Below are 13401 nucleotides of genomic sequence, written 5' to 3'. Positions count from 1 at the left end.
ATGCCGCCATCTCCCAAAAGCTGGGTGTGTAAGTTGGGATCTTGACAGGGTTGAGAGCTGGGCCAGCGCCAGCCTCATGAAGTTCAAAAAGACCAAGTACAACGTCCTACACCTGGGTTGGGACTATCCCAAACACAAGTACAGGCTGGGTGGAGGATGGATTGAGAGCAGCCCTGAGGAGAAGGACTTGGGTGTGTTGGTTGATGAGACGCTCAACATTACCTGGCAATGTGCACTTGCAGCCCAAAAAGCCAACTGTACATTGGGCTACATCAAAAGGAGCATGACCAGAAGGTCTCTATTCCCCTTGCTGCTCTACCTGTCAGTCCATGCAGCAGCAGGAAGGAAGATGAGGGAAATGTTGGACAGTGGCTGGCAGATCTTTTCCACTGAAAATATATGGGCAAATCCAATTTTAGTAGCACAGACAGATAGTGTAGTTAAAGGCTGAGTACAGCATATGGGGTTCTTTTTTTGTTTTTTATTTTTCTCTTAAATCAGGGGCAGTGGTACACAAAGGTTTTAGAACTGAAAGAAGGTGCTTTTAGTGAGTTGTTATTCAGAGTTGCAGCTCATCAACACTGGGCAGGGATGTCCTTCATTGACTCTGAAGCGAGTGCTATCTGAATTTATTAATAAGCTTTTGGAATAAAGATATGAACTGTCACTTCAAACCCCTTTGTAGCTTCCTAGGTTTTTGGTCTTCAGGATTTCCCCAGAAAGCCTGAAAACCTGCACTAGAATCTGTTGGGAAAATCTAATTTCCTTTTCATTCCTGGTTCTATGAGAAGAGTTTGTTTCACTGAGGAGCACTGCCTTGGGGTCACAGGGCTGCCTCTGCTACAAAACCCTCTTCTTCCTGTATGTGCTATTTGTACACCCTGACTCTCCCCTACCAGAAGCTTAAGATATAAGGAATAGTTGCTAGATGCATCTTCCTAGTGCCAATTACAAGTATTGAGGACACCACAAAGTCAACCTTTTTGCCTTGAACTCCAGCAGGAATTCCCATGTGTTTGTTCTAGCATGTGATGCCAGTGAGGGCTCTCTCTGTTCCTTAATATTTGCAGATCAGCTACTTGGATCTTCCGTGCATGTTTTGACCAGTTAGCACACCAATGCACAGGTATCATGAATAGGCAAATGTGATCACCTCAGAGTGAGAGGCTCTGGTCCAAGTGCAGGTAGTTATTACTGCAGTAGAAGTGTTATGTGGAGTCTGTTTCTTTAAAAGTTTAATTCAAAGGGCATCTTCACAGCAGTGAAAGCCTCATCCTGCCTTATAGAGTAGACTTTTAGAGGCAAAAGGACTTTTTCCAAGGAGAGTGAGAAAGCATTGCCCCCTTAGTATTGTATGAAAAGGAAGAAGCTAGACTACATTTGTATTGCCAAGGCATAGGTTTCTGGCCTGTTCTGGCCTCAAGTGTATGTAAACATAGCAACTGATACAAATTTGTACTCCAATTTTTTTTTTCTATGTTTATATAGCATTTCATTCTAATGGGCCTTCTTTGCCTCTTTCATTTTCATTTCTGTAAAATAAACGAAAGGAGAGTTACCCTGTCTATGGGATTTTGCCACCCAGGCAGGCAGCCACCCAGTGCTCATGAAACTCACTGTAATTTTTACTCAGTTTGGTCCTCATTTGGGCTCTAACTGATCTTTTGCCATCAGGCAAAACCAAACACCATCATTCATTTTATAATGAAATTCTTTGTTCATGAGGCTTTAGAGAAACAGTGGATAATGAAACTAAAAGAAACTAAAAGAAACTAAAAAAAAGCAAAAGATAAATAATTAGGAAATAACAAATGAATCGCTGCTTAGATAGTTATTTTCTTATTTTTTTTTTACCATGGAAATCTTATTTCTGCAATGGCATATCTACCCTAGAACCATATAGGTTGATTCACCACGCATTTACTTGGTGCTCTGAAAGTTTTATTAGCTAGTAGTATTCCTGGTGAAAGGCAAATATGAGAAATGAACAGAAACTGATTTTCTTTAAGTTTGAAGTTTTAGGAAGGCTAGTTTTCCAAACTGGTTTTGGAAGTTGTTTCGCTGAGGCCCTTGCATGTGTTTCAGATCAGTTCCAGATCAAACTGTCTCATTTTTAGAAGTGTAGAGAAATGAATAAACCCTCTATTTCTTTGGTGTAACTGAGAGTTCTTACCCTGAACCCTTAGAACATGGGGTTCAATGGCTAAGCTGGATCATGTTTAACTTGTATCTAATTTACTTTCCTTCTGTGTTAGCACAGGGAATGCAAGAAATAGGGACCTACATGGGAAAGTGACAGGCATTCAAAGTTTTTATTAACGATACCTTTTTTTGATTTGGAATGGTTTACATAATCCAGCTAATTTCAAATTTACAAAAGGTCAACTCACCCCCCACCTACAACCCTTATGGACTACCAAAAGTCCTTGCACCAAGCAGCCTTCAAGATAGGAAATCAAATTGTTCAAAACTGATCCTGCCAGAGAGAATAAATCCTGGTGCTGCTTTCTCCCATTTCCACCCATGTGCATATGTGGGCCACAACAGGGCTGTAGGTGGGGAAGAAGGGACATTTGGGGAACTAGCATGTTGAGCTTGGTGTAATGTCATCTGCTATTTTGGGGAGGGGCTTGTGTCTCCCATGTGAACCACTTCATGGTCAGCTGACCACTTTCTGAACAGCTACAACACTTCAGCTATTGATTAGTTTTCGGTTTTAAGGTGAATGTGCAGGGTTGCAGACTGTCCCTCACAGAACACAATAGATAGTGCTCAGGTTGGGGCACATTGCTCTTGAATGAGATAGAGCAGTGTAAAGGCATTGTGCATGCAGTGAATGCCACAGACCCTACAGAAGTTTGGAGAGAATGGCTGTATTCCTGAATTAGACATAATATGTGGATATTTAAATGCTAAAATCAATCCCACCTGCAGTACCAGCAGTTGATATGTTATCTACAGTTCCCATTGACTTCCACACAACATGTAGGCATGCACAATTTTGATGTAAATGTGTTGTACTTTCCTAAAGAATCACAGATATACAAATGAGGACTAAGAAATTTAACGGAAAACATTATCTGAGCTAATGATATTTACAGTTTCAAAAGACTGAAAACTTGATGGTGCCCCATTGTTCCAAGCTGCCCCAGCGCTGCCTGCATTGTCATATCTTTAAAGAAAAATAGCTGGAAAGCAAATCCACTTAACTGTGCATATAAAAGCTATTGTCTAACCGAGCAGTTTTCCTAAGGGCTCATAAAGAATTCTTCCCCAACCAGCGAAGAGCTCCAGGTGTTGTTAGAAATAACTCAAGTGGGCTCCCAGTGCCTGGTTCTCTAAGCAAGGAAGTTGAGTGTGTAAGAGTTCTCCAGTCTTAGGGAATTCCTGTAGCCCACATGGACCTGAGATTCCCACATGCATTTCTGACCTCACAAAGCAGTTGTAAAGGTGATATCTTAGGAAACTGAGAGTTACAGTAACCCTACAGAAAAGGGGGACTTAAAAAAACCCTAAAATAGAAAAAGACTCCAATGTAACAGGATGTTGTAGTACATTTCTAATATACAATTTCATGTTAGCCAAGGGCAAATCATGTTTGGTTTTTTTTTCTGACACTTTCTAATTTGGTGGCTATTTATGGTTATTATTTCAATAGATTCATTTCAGAGGAATCAAGAGAATTCACAGTAACTTTGAAATGCAATGTGTTATTTTTCAAATGTGGCAGTTTGTTGCCTACAACATTCCCTACTGCTGCTCATTAACCTTTGCTGGATACCAGATCATACTGCTTGGAAATGCAAAACATAACCACTGCTCAGTTAATCTCCATCCTCACTTAGGGATGATGGTAAGTAGTGCCAGGTCACACTTCTTGTGACTCCAGCAAGAGCATTGCTGTCTCTGAGCAATTCAGTAATGCCTGTTTTCCCAGACAGGACCTTGACACCAAAAGCATCAGAGAGGTGATTCATGAAGGCACAGAGAGACCCAAATCTATGCAAAATGGAGGTAACATGTTGTAGAGTTAATGCAGTGCAGGTTTGCTCCTCATTGTGTTTACAGATCCTGCATGTCCAGTATTCCTCGTGGTCAGGGGAGATGCTGCTGTTTTTGTTAACACGGAAAGTCATCGAGGATCAAACCCATGTTGTTTTTTAGCTAACTGCATGCAGGTGCTGTTCAGGTGGAGGATGAAGTTGAGGCTACTTGTCCCTTGATAACATGGACACTGCACACTGGCAGTCCAGTCCATGTGCTGGCTCCAAATTTAGTCTTCATTGGGTCAGTATGTCTTAAGTATGAGGAGCAACAGGTTGTCAAAGTGTGGCCAAGGGTTTTTTGTCCTCTTCAGAGAGATTTTATTCTCCCACCCTCTTCTTTCCATGTTGCTCCCAAAAATGCAAAGGCTTTGCAGTTCAATGGTATTGTCTTGGCCCAAGGTGATATGTTTTCTGATTGGTAGAATTTCAGTTTCAGACAGAGCTAATTTAGAGTATCTATGTCTGGGCCATTCTGTTGACTTAGTTTTATGACAGGCTTTCTGAACATCTGTAGTTTTCACTTTTTCTGTTAAATCATCATGTTCTTGCTATACTCCATCTAATTTCACCATGGAGCTAAAATTCCTGGGCAAATCAGCTCAAAACTTGTGCTCATTTCCAACATCTTAAGGCTCTTTCCAAACCCCATATAAATCTTCAGAAAAGTCTTTGAACTTAACTGCCTATTTGAGAAATCACTGGCCTGCCTTTTAAAACTTTTTTGAGTGGTTTTTATTTACAGTTGTAGGGAAGATACAAAAGCATAACTTGCAAATATCATCTTAGCTGAAGTAATTTTTCCACCCTCAAATAAGTGCTTTTAACCCATAGGGCACCAAATGGACTTGCACTTTTCCCCATAATAAAATCCCATAGTTCTGATATAAGAAAATAATCATTTTTACAAAGGTTTATTTTTCAGGTATCTAATATTTACTACTAATCAAAAAGACTGGGGTTGTTCCTGATTTTCATTTTCCAGAAGTGGGCAGATGGGGAGGGAATAAATGATGTAATGCAAAGAGTTTCCTACTTACTCTCATTCTTGCCTTTCTTCTAACATATCCCAAATAGCACACAGTTAACTGCTCACCTAAACCTCACCACTCCCAAAGCAGGGGACCAATGACTGTGCAAGCTGTATTAATAGCTGTGGATAAACAGACTTGCAGTTTGGCAGCTCTGTGCAGAGCTGAAATCCTTGGCTTGGCTCCAGCAGCTGAGGTTTGCCCCTTCAAGCACTGCCGAAACAATTGATTTTATTTTCCTGAGAAGGAAAATGAGTTAGACAGGTATAGCTGACTAAGATTTTCCATGGAGCATTTTTCAAGCATTGCTGTTTTTCTTTCTTTAGAATCTGAACACAAAGGGATGACTATAGAGAAAATATTTTGCAATAAACAAACCTTTAGGTGTGTTTTAGGTGTGTGAAAAGGGTGTCTAAAGGTCTGTGTTTCTGTTTCATTTCTTAGCCACTGAGCCCTGCAAGGACTTAAAAAATAAAAGATCCTTCTGAGATTCACAGTGGAATGAGAGGAAGTGAAAAGATGGTTTCTCAGCTGAAGGGGACAGGTTTGTGTTTTCTGAACTGAGGACTTGATATGCAGAAAATGGAAGACATAGGGAGTTTCTCAGCTAGGAGGAGGAAGGCTTATCTGTGTGCAAGGGACTGTGACACCAGAGATGAGTGAGGTAAGAAAATATTTTTCTGTTGAAGATCCTATGGCTGCCTATTTGGCCTGCGTCATTTTATAAATATGGTTCACTCATGCTTTTCACCGTCTGTTTGTAAGTGAAGAATAACTTCATATAACAATTATTTATATGTTAATTGTGGATCAATTCTAGTCCCTTTTTGCAAGGTGTCTGGGGTGTGCACAAGGTCTCTTCTCTGCACTGGGGGGTACAAGTGCTCTGGCCTAGTCTTCTTTAGCTGGGTTCACAGTTTTTCCCATGAAAAGGTTGCCATGGGTGATTTTGTCAATAATCATCATCAGGAAGGGCCTGTTGAATCTGATGCGAGGAGGAGAAAACTCTGCAGAAAATGGTACCACTTCTATCAAGGTCACTGCAGCAGCCTCTGTGCTGTTCTAACTGTGCTCACTAACATGAACCATGGCCTTGTGAATTGCCTACAAGAGAAGCAAAGATTAAAATCTAGGTAGAGAAGACTGAGAAGCATCTGGAGACAAACTTGCTTGCTTTAACACTTTGAGAAGATAGTTCTGGATGGTTGCAGATACTGAGCAGCTTAGATAATATTTATTGTTCTGTTGTTTGTCAGACTAAGATTTTGTCCTTAGTATCTAACACGGAAGAAAAAAGTTTTCGTATTGCATCAATTTCTGCGTATACAGAAGCACAATAGGGACAAGATTTATAAGTGTCTTTCTGTAACAGAGCCCACTGACATGATTTGACTTTATAGGGCTTTCTATGATAGGTATAGCAGATACATATTTTACATTTCGCATGGTCTTATTTCATTGTCTTTAGTCGGCCCTTTATGATTTTCCTACATTGTGAATAATACATCTGAAATTTCCTCTCATGTGGTCCTTCCTTTATTTACTTGTTCTGTATCTGTAATCCGGGTGTTTAGAGATGAAATAAGGTATTATTCAGTATGAGGAATCACAAAAACATTGAATAATATATGTTGGAAAGACCTCTAGAGGTCATCCAACGAAACCAACTGCATCAACTCTCATCCAGTCAGGGTCTGAGTATTTCTAAGGATGGAAATTCGCAGCCTTTCTAAGTAACCCATCCTAGTTTTTGATCACCCTCATGGTTTTTTTTACATATATCTGATGATATTCTAGAGTGAGGCCTCCTGCCTATGACAGGGGGGTTGGAACTAGATGATCTTAAGGTCCTTTCCAGCCCTAACCATTCTGTGATTCTATGAGAATTTCCTATTTTCTATCTTGTGTGTGTCTTGTCTCTCATCCTATCCCTGTGAACCTGCAAAAGTCTGTGTCCATCTTCTTTACATCCTCCTAATAGGTATCTGTAGCCAGCACTAAGAGCCCTCCTTCACCTCCCTTCTCCTGGCTGAACAACTTAAGTCACTCAGCTTGTCCTCATATAACACATACTCCAGCCACGCAGCCACCCTGCTCACCCTCCACTGCATTCACTGTAATTTAGTATTTCCCCATCTCCCTTGTATTGGGGAACCCCAAGCTGGATTTGCAGTATTCCAGAAGTGATTTCACAAGGGTGGAATAGAAGGGAAGACTCAATTCCCTCATGACACAAGGCACGTATTCCCAGGGACACTATGGAAATCACTTACCTGCATCTCAATATCTTGTTTGTGAAATGGGGCTATCCCTGACCCACAAGTCTGTTGTCCATATAAATTCCAAGGTGTTTTAATAATCATAGACTGGTTTGTGTTGGAAGGGACCTTAAAGATCATCTAGTTGTACCCCCCTGCCACAGCCTGGGACACCTTCCACTAGACAAGGTTGCACAAAGCCCCATCCAACTTGGCAGTAATGAATGGTGTATACATAGGATAAGAATGACTATTCCCACACTCTACGTCATAACTATGACCCTTGTCATGCATTAATTATTTTACAACATCTTTTTGTGAAATTATTCTGTTTTGCTTTCCAGATCCGTTTTCTTCTTCAGAGACTTTCAAGTGAATTTGCAGGATTGCTGTGCAGTAAATAATTTAATATAAATTAAACTGTAGGAGTAACAGCCATTTAATGCCTAACCTTTTCTTTCTTTATTAACATCAATAAGCCATGACTACACTCTAGATGTAGGATTAGCCTATTTATGGAGATAAAACCTGTGTGTAAGCAAGGTGTAACCATCTCTGTTTGTATACTTACTTTGGAAACCTTCAGGAGGGTTTTTTCTGCTACTCTAGAGAGATCAGCTTGGTCACTGAAAAACTCTGTCACACCCATTTTCTCAAACAGGCTCTTGACATCATAGGTGCTGGAGATCAAGAATTTTGGAAGGTCCAGGTAGATTTTTTCTTTTCAAAAATGAACAAAAAATGTGAATTTATTATTGCAAGATACTTCAATGCTGTCCCTTCAACAGCTGTTGCAGGTTATACCTGTTACAAATACGTAGGGAGGTAAGGCTTGGCTTTCTAAGACAGTGATAAATCCTATGTTACAGAAGCAGAAATTGAGGTACCTGTCCCACCAGCTGCAGTCTGATCAATGGTGCAGGGAGAGAGTGCTGGTAAATGAAAATGACTAGCTGGAAGGTATCGTTCAGACTAGAGAGAAAGAAATTTATATTCTTTTTAGCTGGATTCTTCCTACTTGAGAGAGGCTCCCAAGGGTAATGTACTTGTGTATGGGGTGGGGGATCATCACAGCTGGTAGCACTTCCACTGCTGTGACTGGAGAAGCTGAGGAGAGTGTTGTTATCTCTAGGTGCAAAATCATCCAATACCTTGCTTGAGTTAAAAAAAACATGCAATGCTTGTTCCTTAGAACAATCTGTTTAGCGACTCATTGTGGCATCCTAAGCTTTACCTTGCCTGGATGAGTAGTTATAGCCTGTTCAATATTAAAAAAAAAAAACCAGAAGTTAAAAGATTACCTGTTTTCAAGTGTTTCCATCCAGTTATACACACTTTCTTTTAACAGAGCATCCTCCACTTGCTGCACTGTACCTTCATCAGGCAGAATGAACAATGAAGTAGCACTTCCTTTGTATGGGATTTCTACAATCCAGCAAGACAAATTCTGATCCCTGTGGATATTAAAGCCTTTTTTTTTTAATGCATCCTTTTGGCCTTAACGGAATTACTGCCATCCAAAAAGAAGTCATCATCTCTGGTGTACAAACAGTTGAAAGGTTTTTCCCAGTGGCCTTTTGACAAAAGAATGAATATAGACTTGAATAAACTGAAAAAGGGACTAATAAAAGCATGTCACATCAGTTGATGCTTAAAATACTTTATTTGAAGTGCAAAGGCAAAAAGCCCATCTTGTTTAAGGATGCTTCTTCCTTTGCCATAGAAAGAAGCTTTATGTCATTTCAATGGCTCTAATAAAAATTACACAAGAGAAATACAGGCTGAGGGTTGCCATGGAAAAGACCTGAGCCTTTTCCTGCTAAGGCAATGGTAAATCTTCCACAGACTCCCACTGTACAGGCTTCAACCTTATTCATCTCATGTAAGTGTCATCCTTGTTTGCCCATGTCCTGCACAGCTGAACAATTGTGCCTGTCAACAAATGGTCATAAATTGTCAAGCTCATCCTTCCTTTCTGATTGCTTTCAGCTCTGAACCTGGCTTAAAATTGATATGATATTGATTATTGATTTGATATTGATACGATATTATTTTTTCAATTATTATTCCTTTTTTCTAATTATATAGAAAATGAGCCTTCATACCTGGCTTTCAAATTTTTCTTTATGTCATTTATAAGTAGAAACACATATAGCATAGGCTCACAGTGGGAAAAAAGCTATGTTTTTTAGATCTGGACAAGACATCCAGAGATTATGTGTATAACTGCTCCCCATGTTTGCCACTCACCTTTAAAGAAAATGTAGTTAACTAGAACCATCACAGTGTCTAACTCGAGACTCTTGAGTAAATCAACAATCTTCCCATGTTTTTTTTGTTTCTATGTACTTACTGATTTCCTTTATAGCCTCCAGACAATTATGGCAATTACTAGAAATAGCTTCAGAATAATAAAAATATGTGACATTATATAAAAATTTTTGGAGCAATTTCAGTTGGTCGTTTATAAACAAGGCATTGCCCATGTTCCACTGGACTTCTTGGTGAGGGTCGTTCAGCAGCTGTAGGACATGCTGAAATCCCTCATGGATCTCTGGCTCCTCCATCTCTGTCAAGTTGAAGGCGAGGCCTTTGTGCAGCTGAGTCAGTGATTGGCCCCAAAGAGAGAATTGCAAAGGCTGAGGAGATGCTCAAAGGAGAGAAGAAAATGTTCTCATTGCCTGCTTCCTCTCTGGCCTGCTTGTAAAACCTAAATGCAAAGTCAACATTGCTGGGGGCTATCTTCATGTGAGCCAAGTTTTCACCTTCAGCCTGGGAATGGTCTGGGGAATAGGGTATTTTTTGTTTCTGCTGTTCATCACTGAGGTTGAGGGCATATTGACCCTGGACTTGAAGTGTAAGAAGCAATAAACACAAACACAATGCAGACTTCATCTTCCTTCTGAACAGGTCTGTTAAGAAATAATAGAGCAACTTTTAGATCTAGAGAATTTTATCTTTATCTTTCCTGCATAAAAATGATTTCTGTATTCTAGATACTGATTTTCAAATGTCAGTCTTTAGGATTACTCTTCTACTTGACCTTCTGGAAAGTATTTCTAGTCAGTTCTTTCAATATTTGGCCAACAAGCAAAAGAACAAAGACATTAATGTGGCATTACCAGTGAAGAATTGATGTTTAGGCTTTCATGAGGCATTATGACTGAAATAGTTCTTGCCTTTGACCAGTGTAGCCTCACTGCACTCCTAAGAGCCTTGGGGTGGATGGCTGAGTTCACCTATTGGCCCCCATGTATTTAGCAAGCACTTTGTCAGAAGGACCAACTTTTGCTGATATGTTTATATGGCACTGTCATGGTTTAAGCCCAGACAGTAACTCAGAACCATGCAGCTGTTTGCTCACCATAACTCTTAGCTCTCTTGGAGTAAGCATTACTTAGCAACAACTAAAACACCGGTGTGTTATCAGCGTTGTTCTCAGACTAAAGCGGAAACACAGCACTGTACCAGCTACTAGGAAGGAAAAAAAGTGACTGCTACAGCTGAACCCCAGACAAGGTATTCATGGCCTTGTTATTACTTGGGTTTTCAAGCACTGCAGTGATACAGATATAATGTCAGTTACAGCTGAAAATAAAATGCATCTAAATACTCACCTCTTAAACTACGTATATCTTTCTGTGTCTTGCATAGCAGCTCTGAAATCAAGAAGCATGTTATTTCAAAACATTACTTTAAATATTTTAGCAAATTGAGGATAAATCAAGGTTTATTGACTCCTTCTACTGCACATAAAATATCCATAAGGTTGCAAAGCCCAAAACTCAAGAGCTTAAGAAAAGCTCTAGTGTAATCTGTCTTGCTGTGTATATACTATTCAAAGACCTTTCCTCTTCCTTTAACTGATGTAAGCATATTTTATGTAATCCCAGTCTTCTGCCCTTTTCAAGTGAAGAACCATACTGGAGAAGAACATTATCCCCAGGTTGCCTCACCTAAATTATCTCAAATGACAAATACTCAAAAACATGAAGTAGGCAGTTTGGGCTGCAGTAAAACAGAGATGATCTGAATGTTTTTCACAGCAGCTGTATACTTATTCTGGAGCGTGGGATACCTTCCCAGGGTCTGCCTCAAGCTGTGTGTCTAATGCCAGGTTTAGGTCTTACATCAAATTTTTATGGGGAGTTATTGATTCTGGTTTCCCTCTTTTCTAGCTGCCTAGTATAAAACGCTAGAGATGTAAGCTGTGGAAGTGCTGAGTACAGGAGCTGTGCTCATCATTTTTAAAATGCTGGATGAAAACATTGACGCTGAAAAAAAGAAAGCATTCTAAATTCATTTTGGTCTGGTAAATACTCTTTTCATAATTCCTCAAATCTGCTTTTGAGAGAGACTGATTTCTCTTCCAGGCCACTTGGCTGAATGTAGCCTGGTGTTTAAGTACACTGGAAGTACACGGATGCTACTCCATTAACCCTGTATCAGCACTGGAGTAGTCAGTGCACTGAGATCGCAACTAAATTTACTCCTCTTGGAGCAGAGACAGTATTTTTTTCTTCACCTTGATATTTACTACTGAGTTCTCATTTTGGACCTCATCTCCCAGTCATCCTGGCGTGATATCTAGGAGCTGGATCACTGACTGAATCCTGTTTCTATCATTTAAAACGTGCTTCCAGAAGCTAAAATAATTTCCAATTACTGTAAAAGATACATTAATCTCAGAATTAAATATTGTGCAATAAACAGTAGAGATTACAGGCAACATGAATTCAGGATTCTAAGAGAGTATAATATGTTACCTACAGGGCTGGACCTCTCTTCCACAGTGCTTCTTGCTTCATTTTGCTGGGTCATATTAAGTTAATATCCATTGGTAAATATTAAACAGAGCAAATGAGATTTATTTGCAAAGCAAAGACTGAGTAAGCAATTTTTTTCTGGGCATCAAACATTAAAAGTCTATCTTCCCGGCATACAGGCAGAATGATGCCAGTGCGTGGGGCTCTAAGGGGAGAGAAAGAGGCACAATTTTCCTATTTAGAAGGCTATTTAAGGATGAGATGCATGGCATTCAGCCTAATTAGCAATGACTCATTATTTCCATTGAATGTTGGTGATTTCATAGGGAGTAAATCTGCAATTTATCTACACATAGGAATCTACCCACCTGTCGTGGTTTAAACCCAGTCAGGTAACTCGTTCACTCACTCCCCCCCTTCTTTCCCTCCCCCTACTCCCGGAGGGACAGAGAGGAGAATCGAAAAGAATGCAACTCCCACAGGTTGAGATAAGAACAGTTTAGTAACTAAGGTATAACACAGATCATTACTGCTATCACCAATGATAATAATGATAAAGGAAATAACAAGGGAAGAGAATACAACACCTCACCACCAGCCAACCGATAACTCACCCCCCAGGCCTGACCAAGCACGGACCCATATCTCCTCCAACCCCGCAGTCTCCCAGCCCTTCCAGCTAACTCCCAGTTACCTCCTGGGCATGACATTCTGTGGTATGGGATACCTCTTTGGTCAGTTTGGGTCAGGTGTCCTGTCTCTGCTTCCTCCCGGCTTCCCCTCCTCCCTGGCAGAGCATGAGGCTCACAAAGTCCTTGGCCAAACCAAAGCATCACTATCAGCTCTGTTCCCAGGCCGAAAGTCAAAACACTGCACTACACCAGCTACCAAGAAGGAGGAACATGACTGCTACTGCTGAACCCAGAACACCACCATAGTTATTGCTATGAAACTCCTATCTCTTACAAGACAGTGGCAGAGTTGTTCAGAACATATTTCTGCAAAGAGGGTTTTACTTTTTTTCATGATGTGTGCAAGTACCCAGAAAGTTTATTGCAGTATTATGTAGAATCGCCAAAGTTCAGGGGCAGTAAATACGCTGTTGCTTGTCTCTAGCAAAGACAAGCTATTTTTCTCAAGTCTGGGCCTGCCTACATGTATATCATGATTGTTTCAGTCCAGTCTACTGTTCTCAGGAAGGAACTGCTGGGAACAGCAGAGCTTCTTCAGTGATTCTTCTGATTTCTTCCAGGACATGCAGCAGCACTCCATGTGTCAGGCAGAGTGTAGAAAGTCGGTCCTG

General features: G+C 40.4%; 1 pseudogene; it reads right to left on the bottom strand.

The window, feature by feature from the left end:
• Positions 1–5846: 5846 nt before the first annotated feature.
• LOC134173429 (alpha-1-antitrypsin-like) lies at positions 5847–10257 on the bottom strand (annotated as a pseudogene).
• Positions 10258–13401: the final 3144 nt, after the last annotated feature.

This window comes from Pezoporus occidentalis, unplaced genomic scaffold, assembly GCF_034315485.1.
Source record: "Pezoporus occidentalis ecotype Australia unplaced genomic scaffold, CSIRO_AGI_Poc_V1 ctg115, whole genome shotgun sequence".
Taxonomy (NCBI): domain Eukaryota; kingdom Metazoa; phylum Chordata; class Aves; order Psittaciformes; family Psittacidae; genus Pezoporus; species Pezoporus occidentalis.
This window is presented reverse-complemented; position numbering and strand designations above follow the sequence as displayed.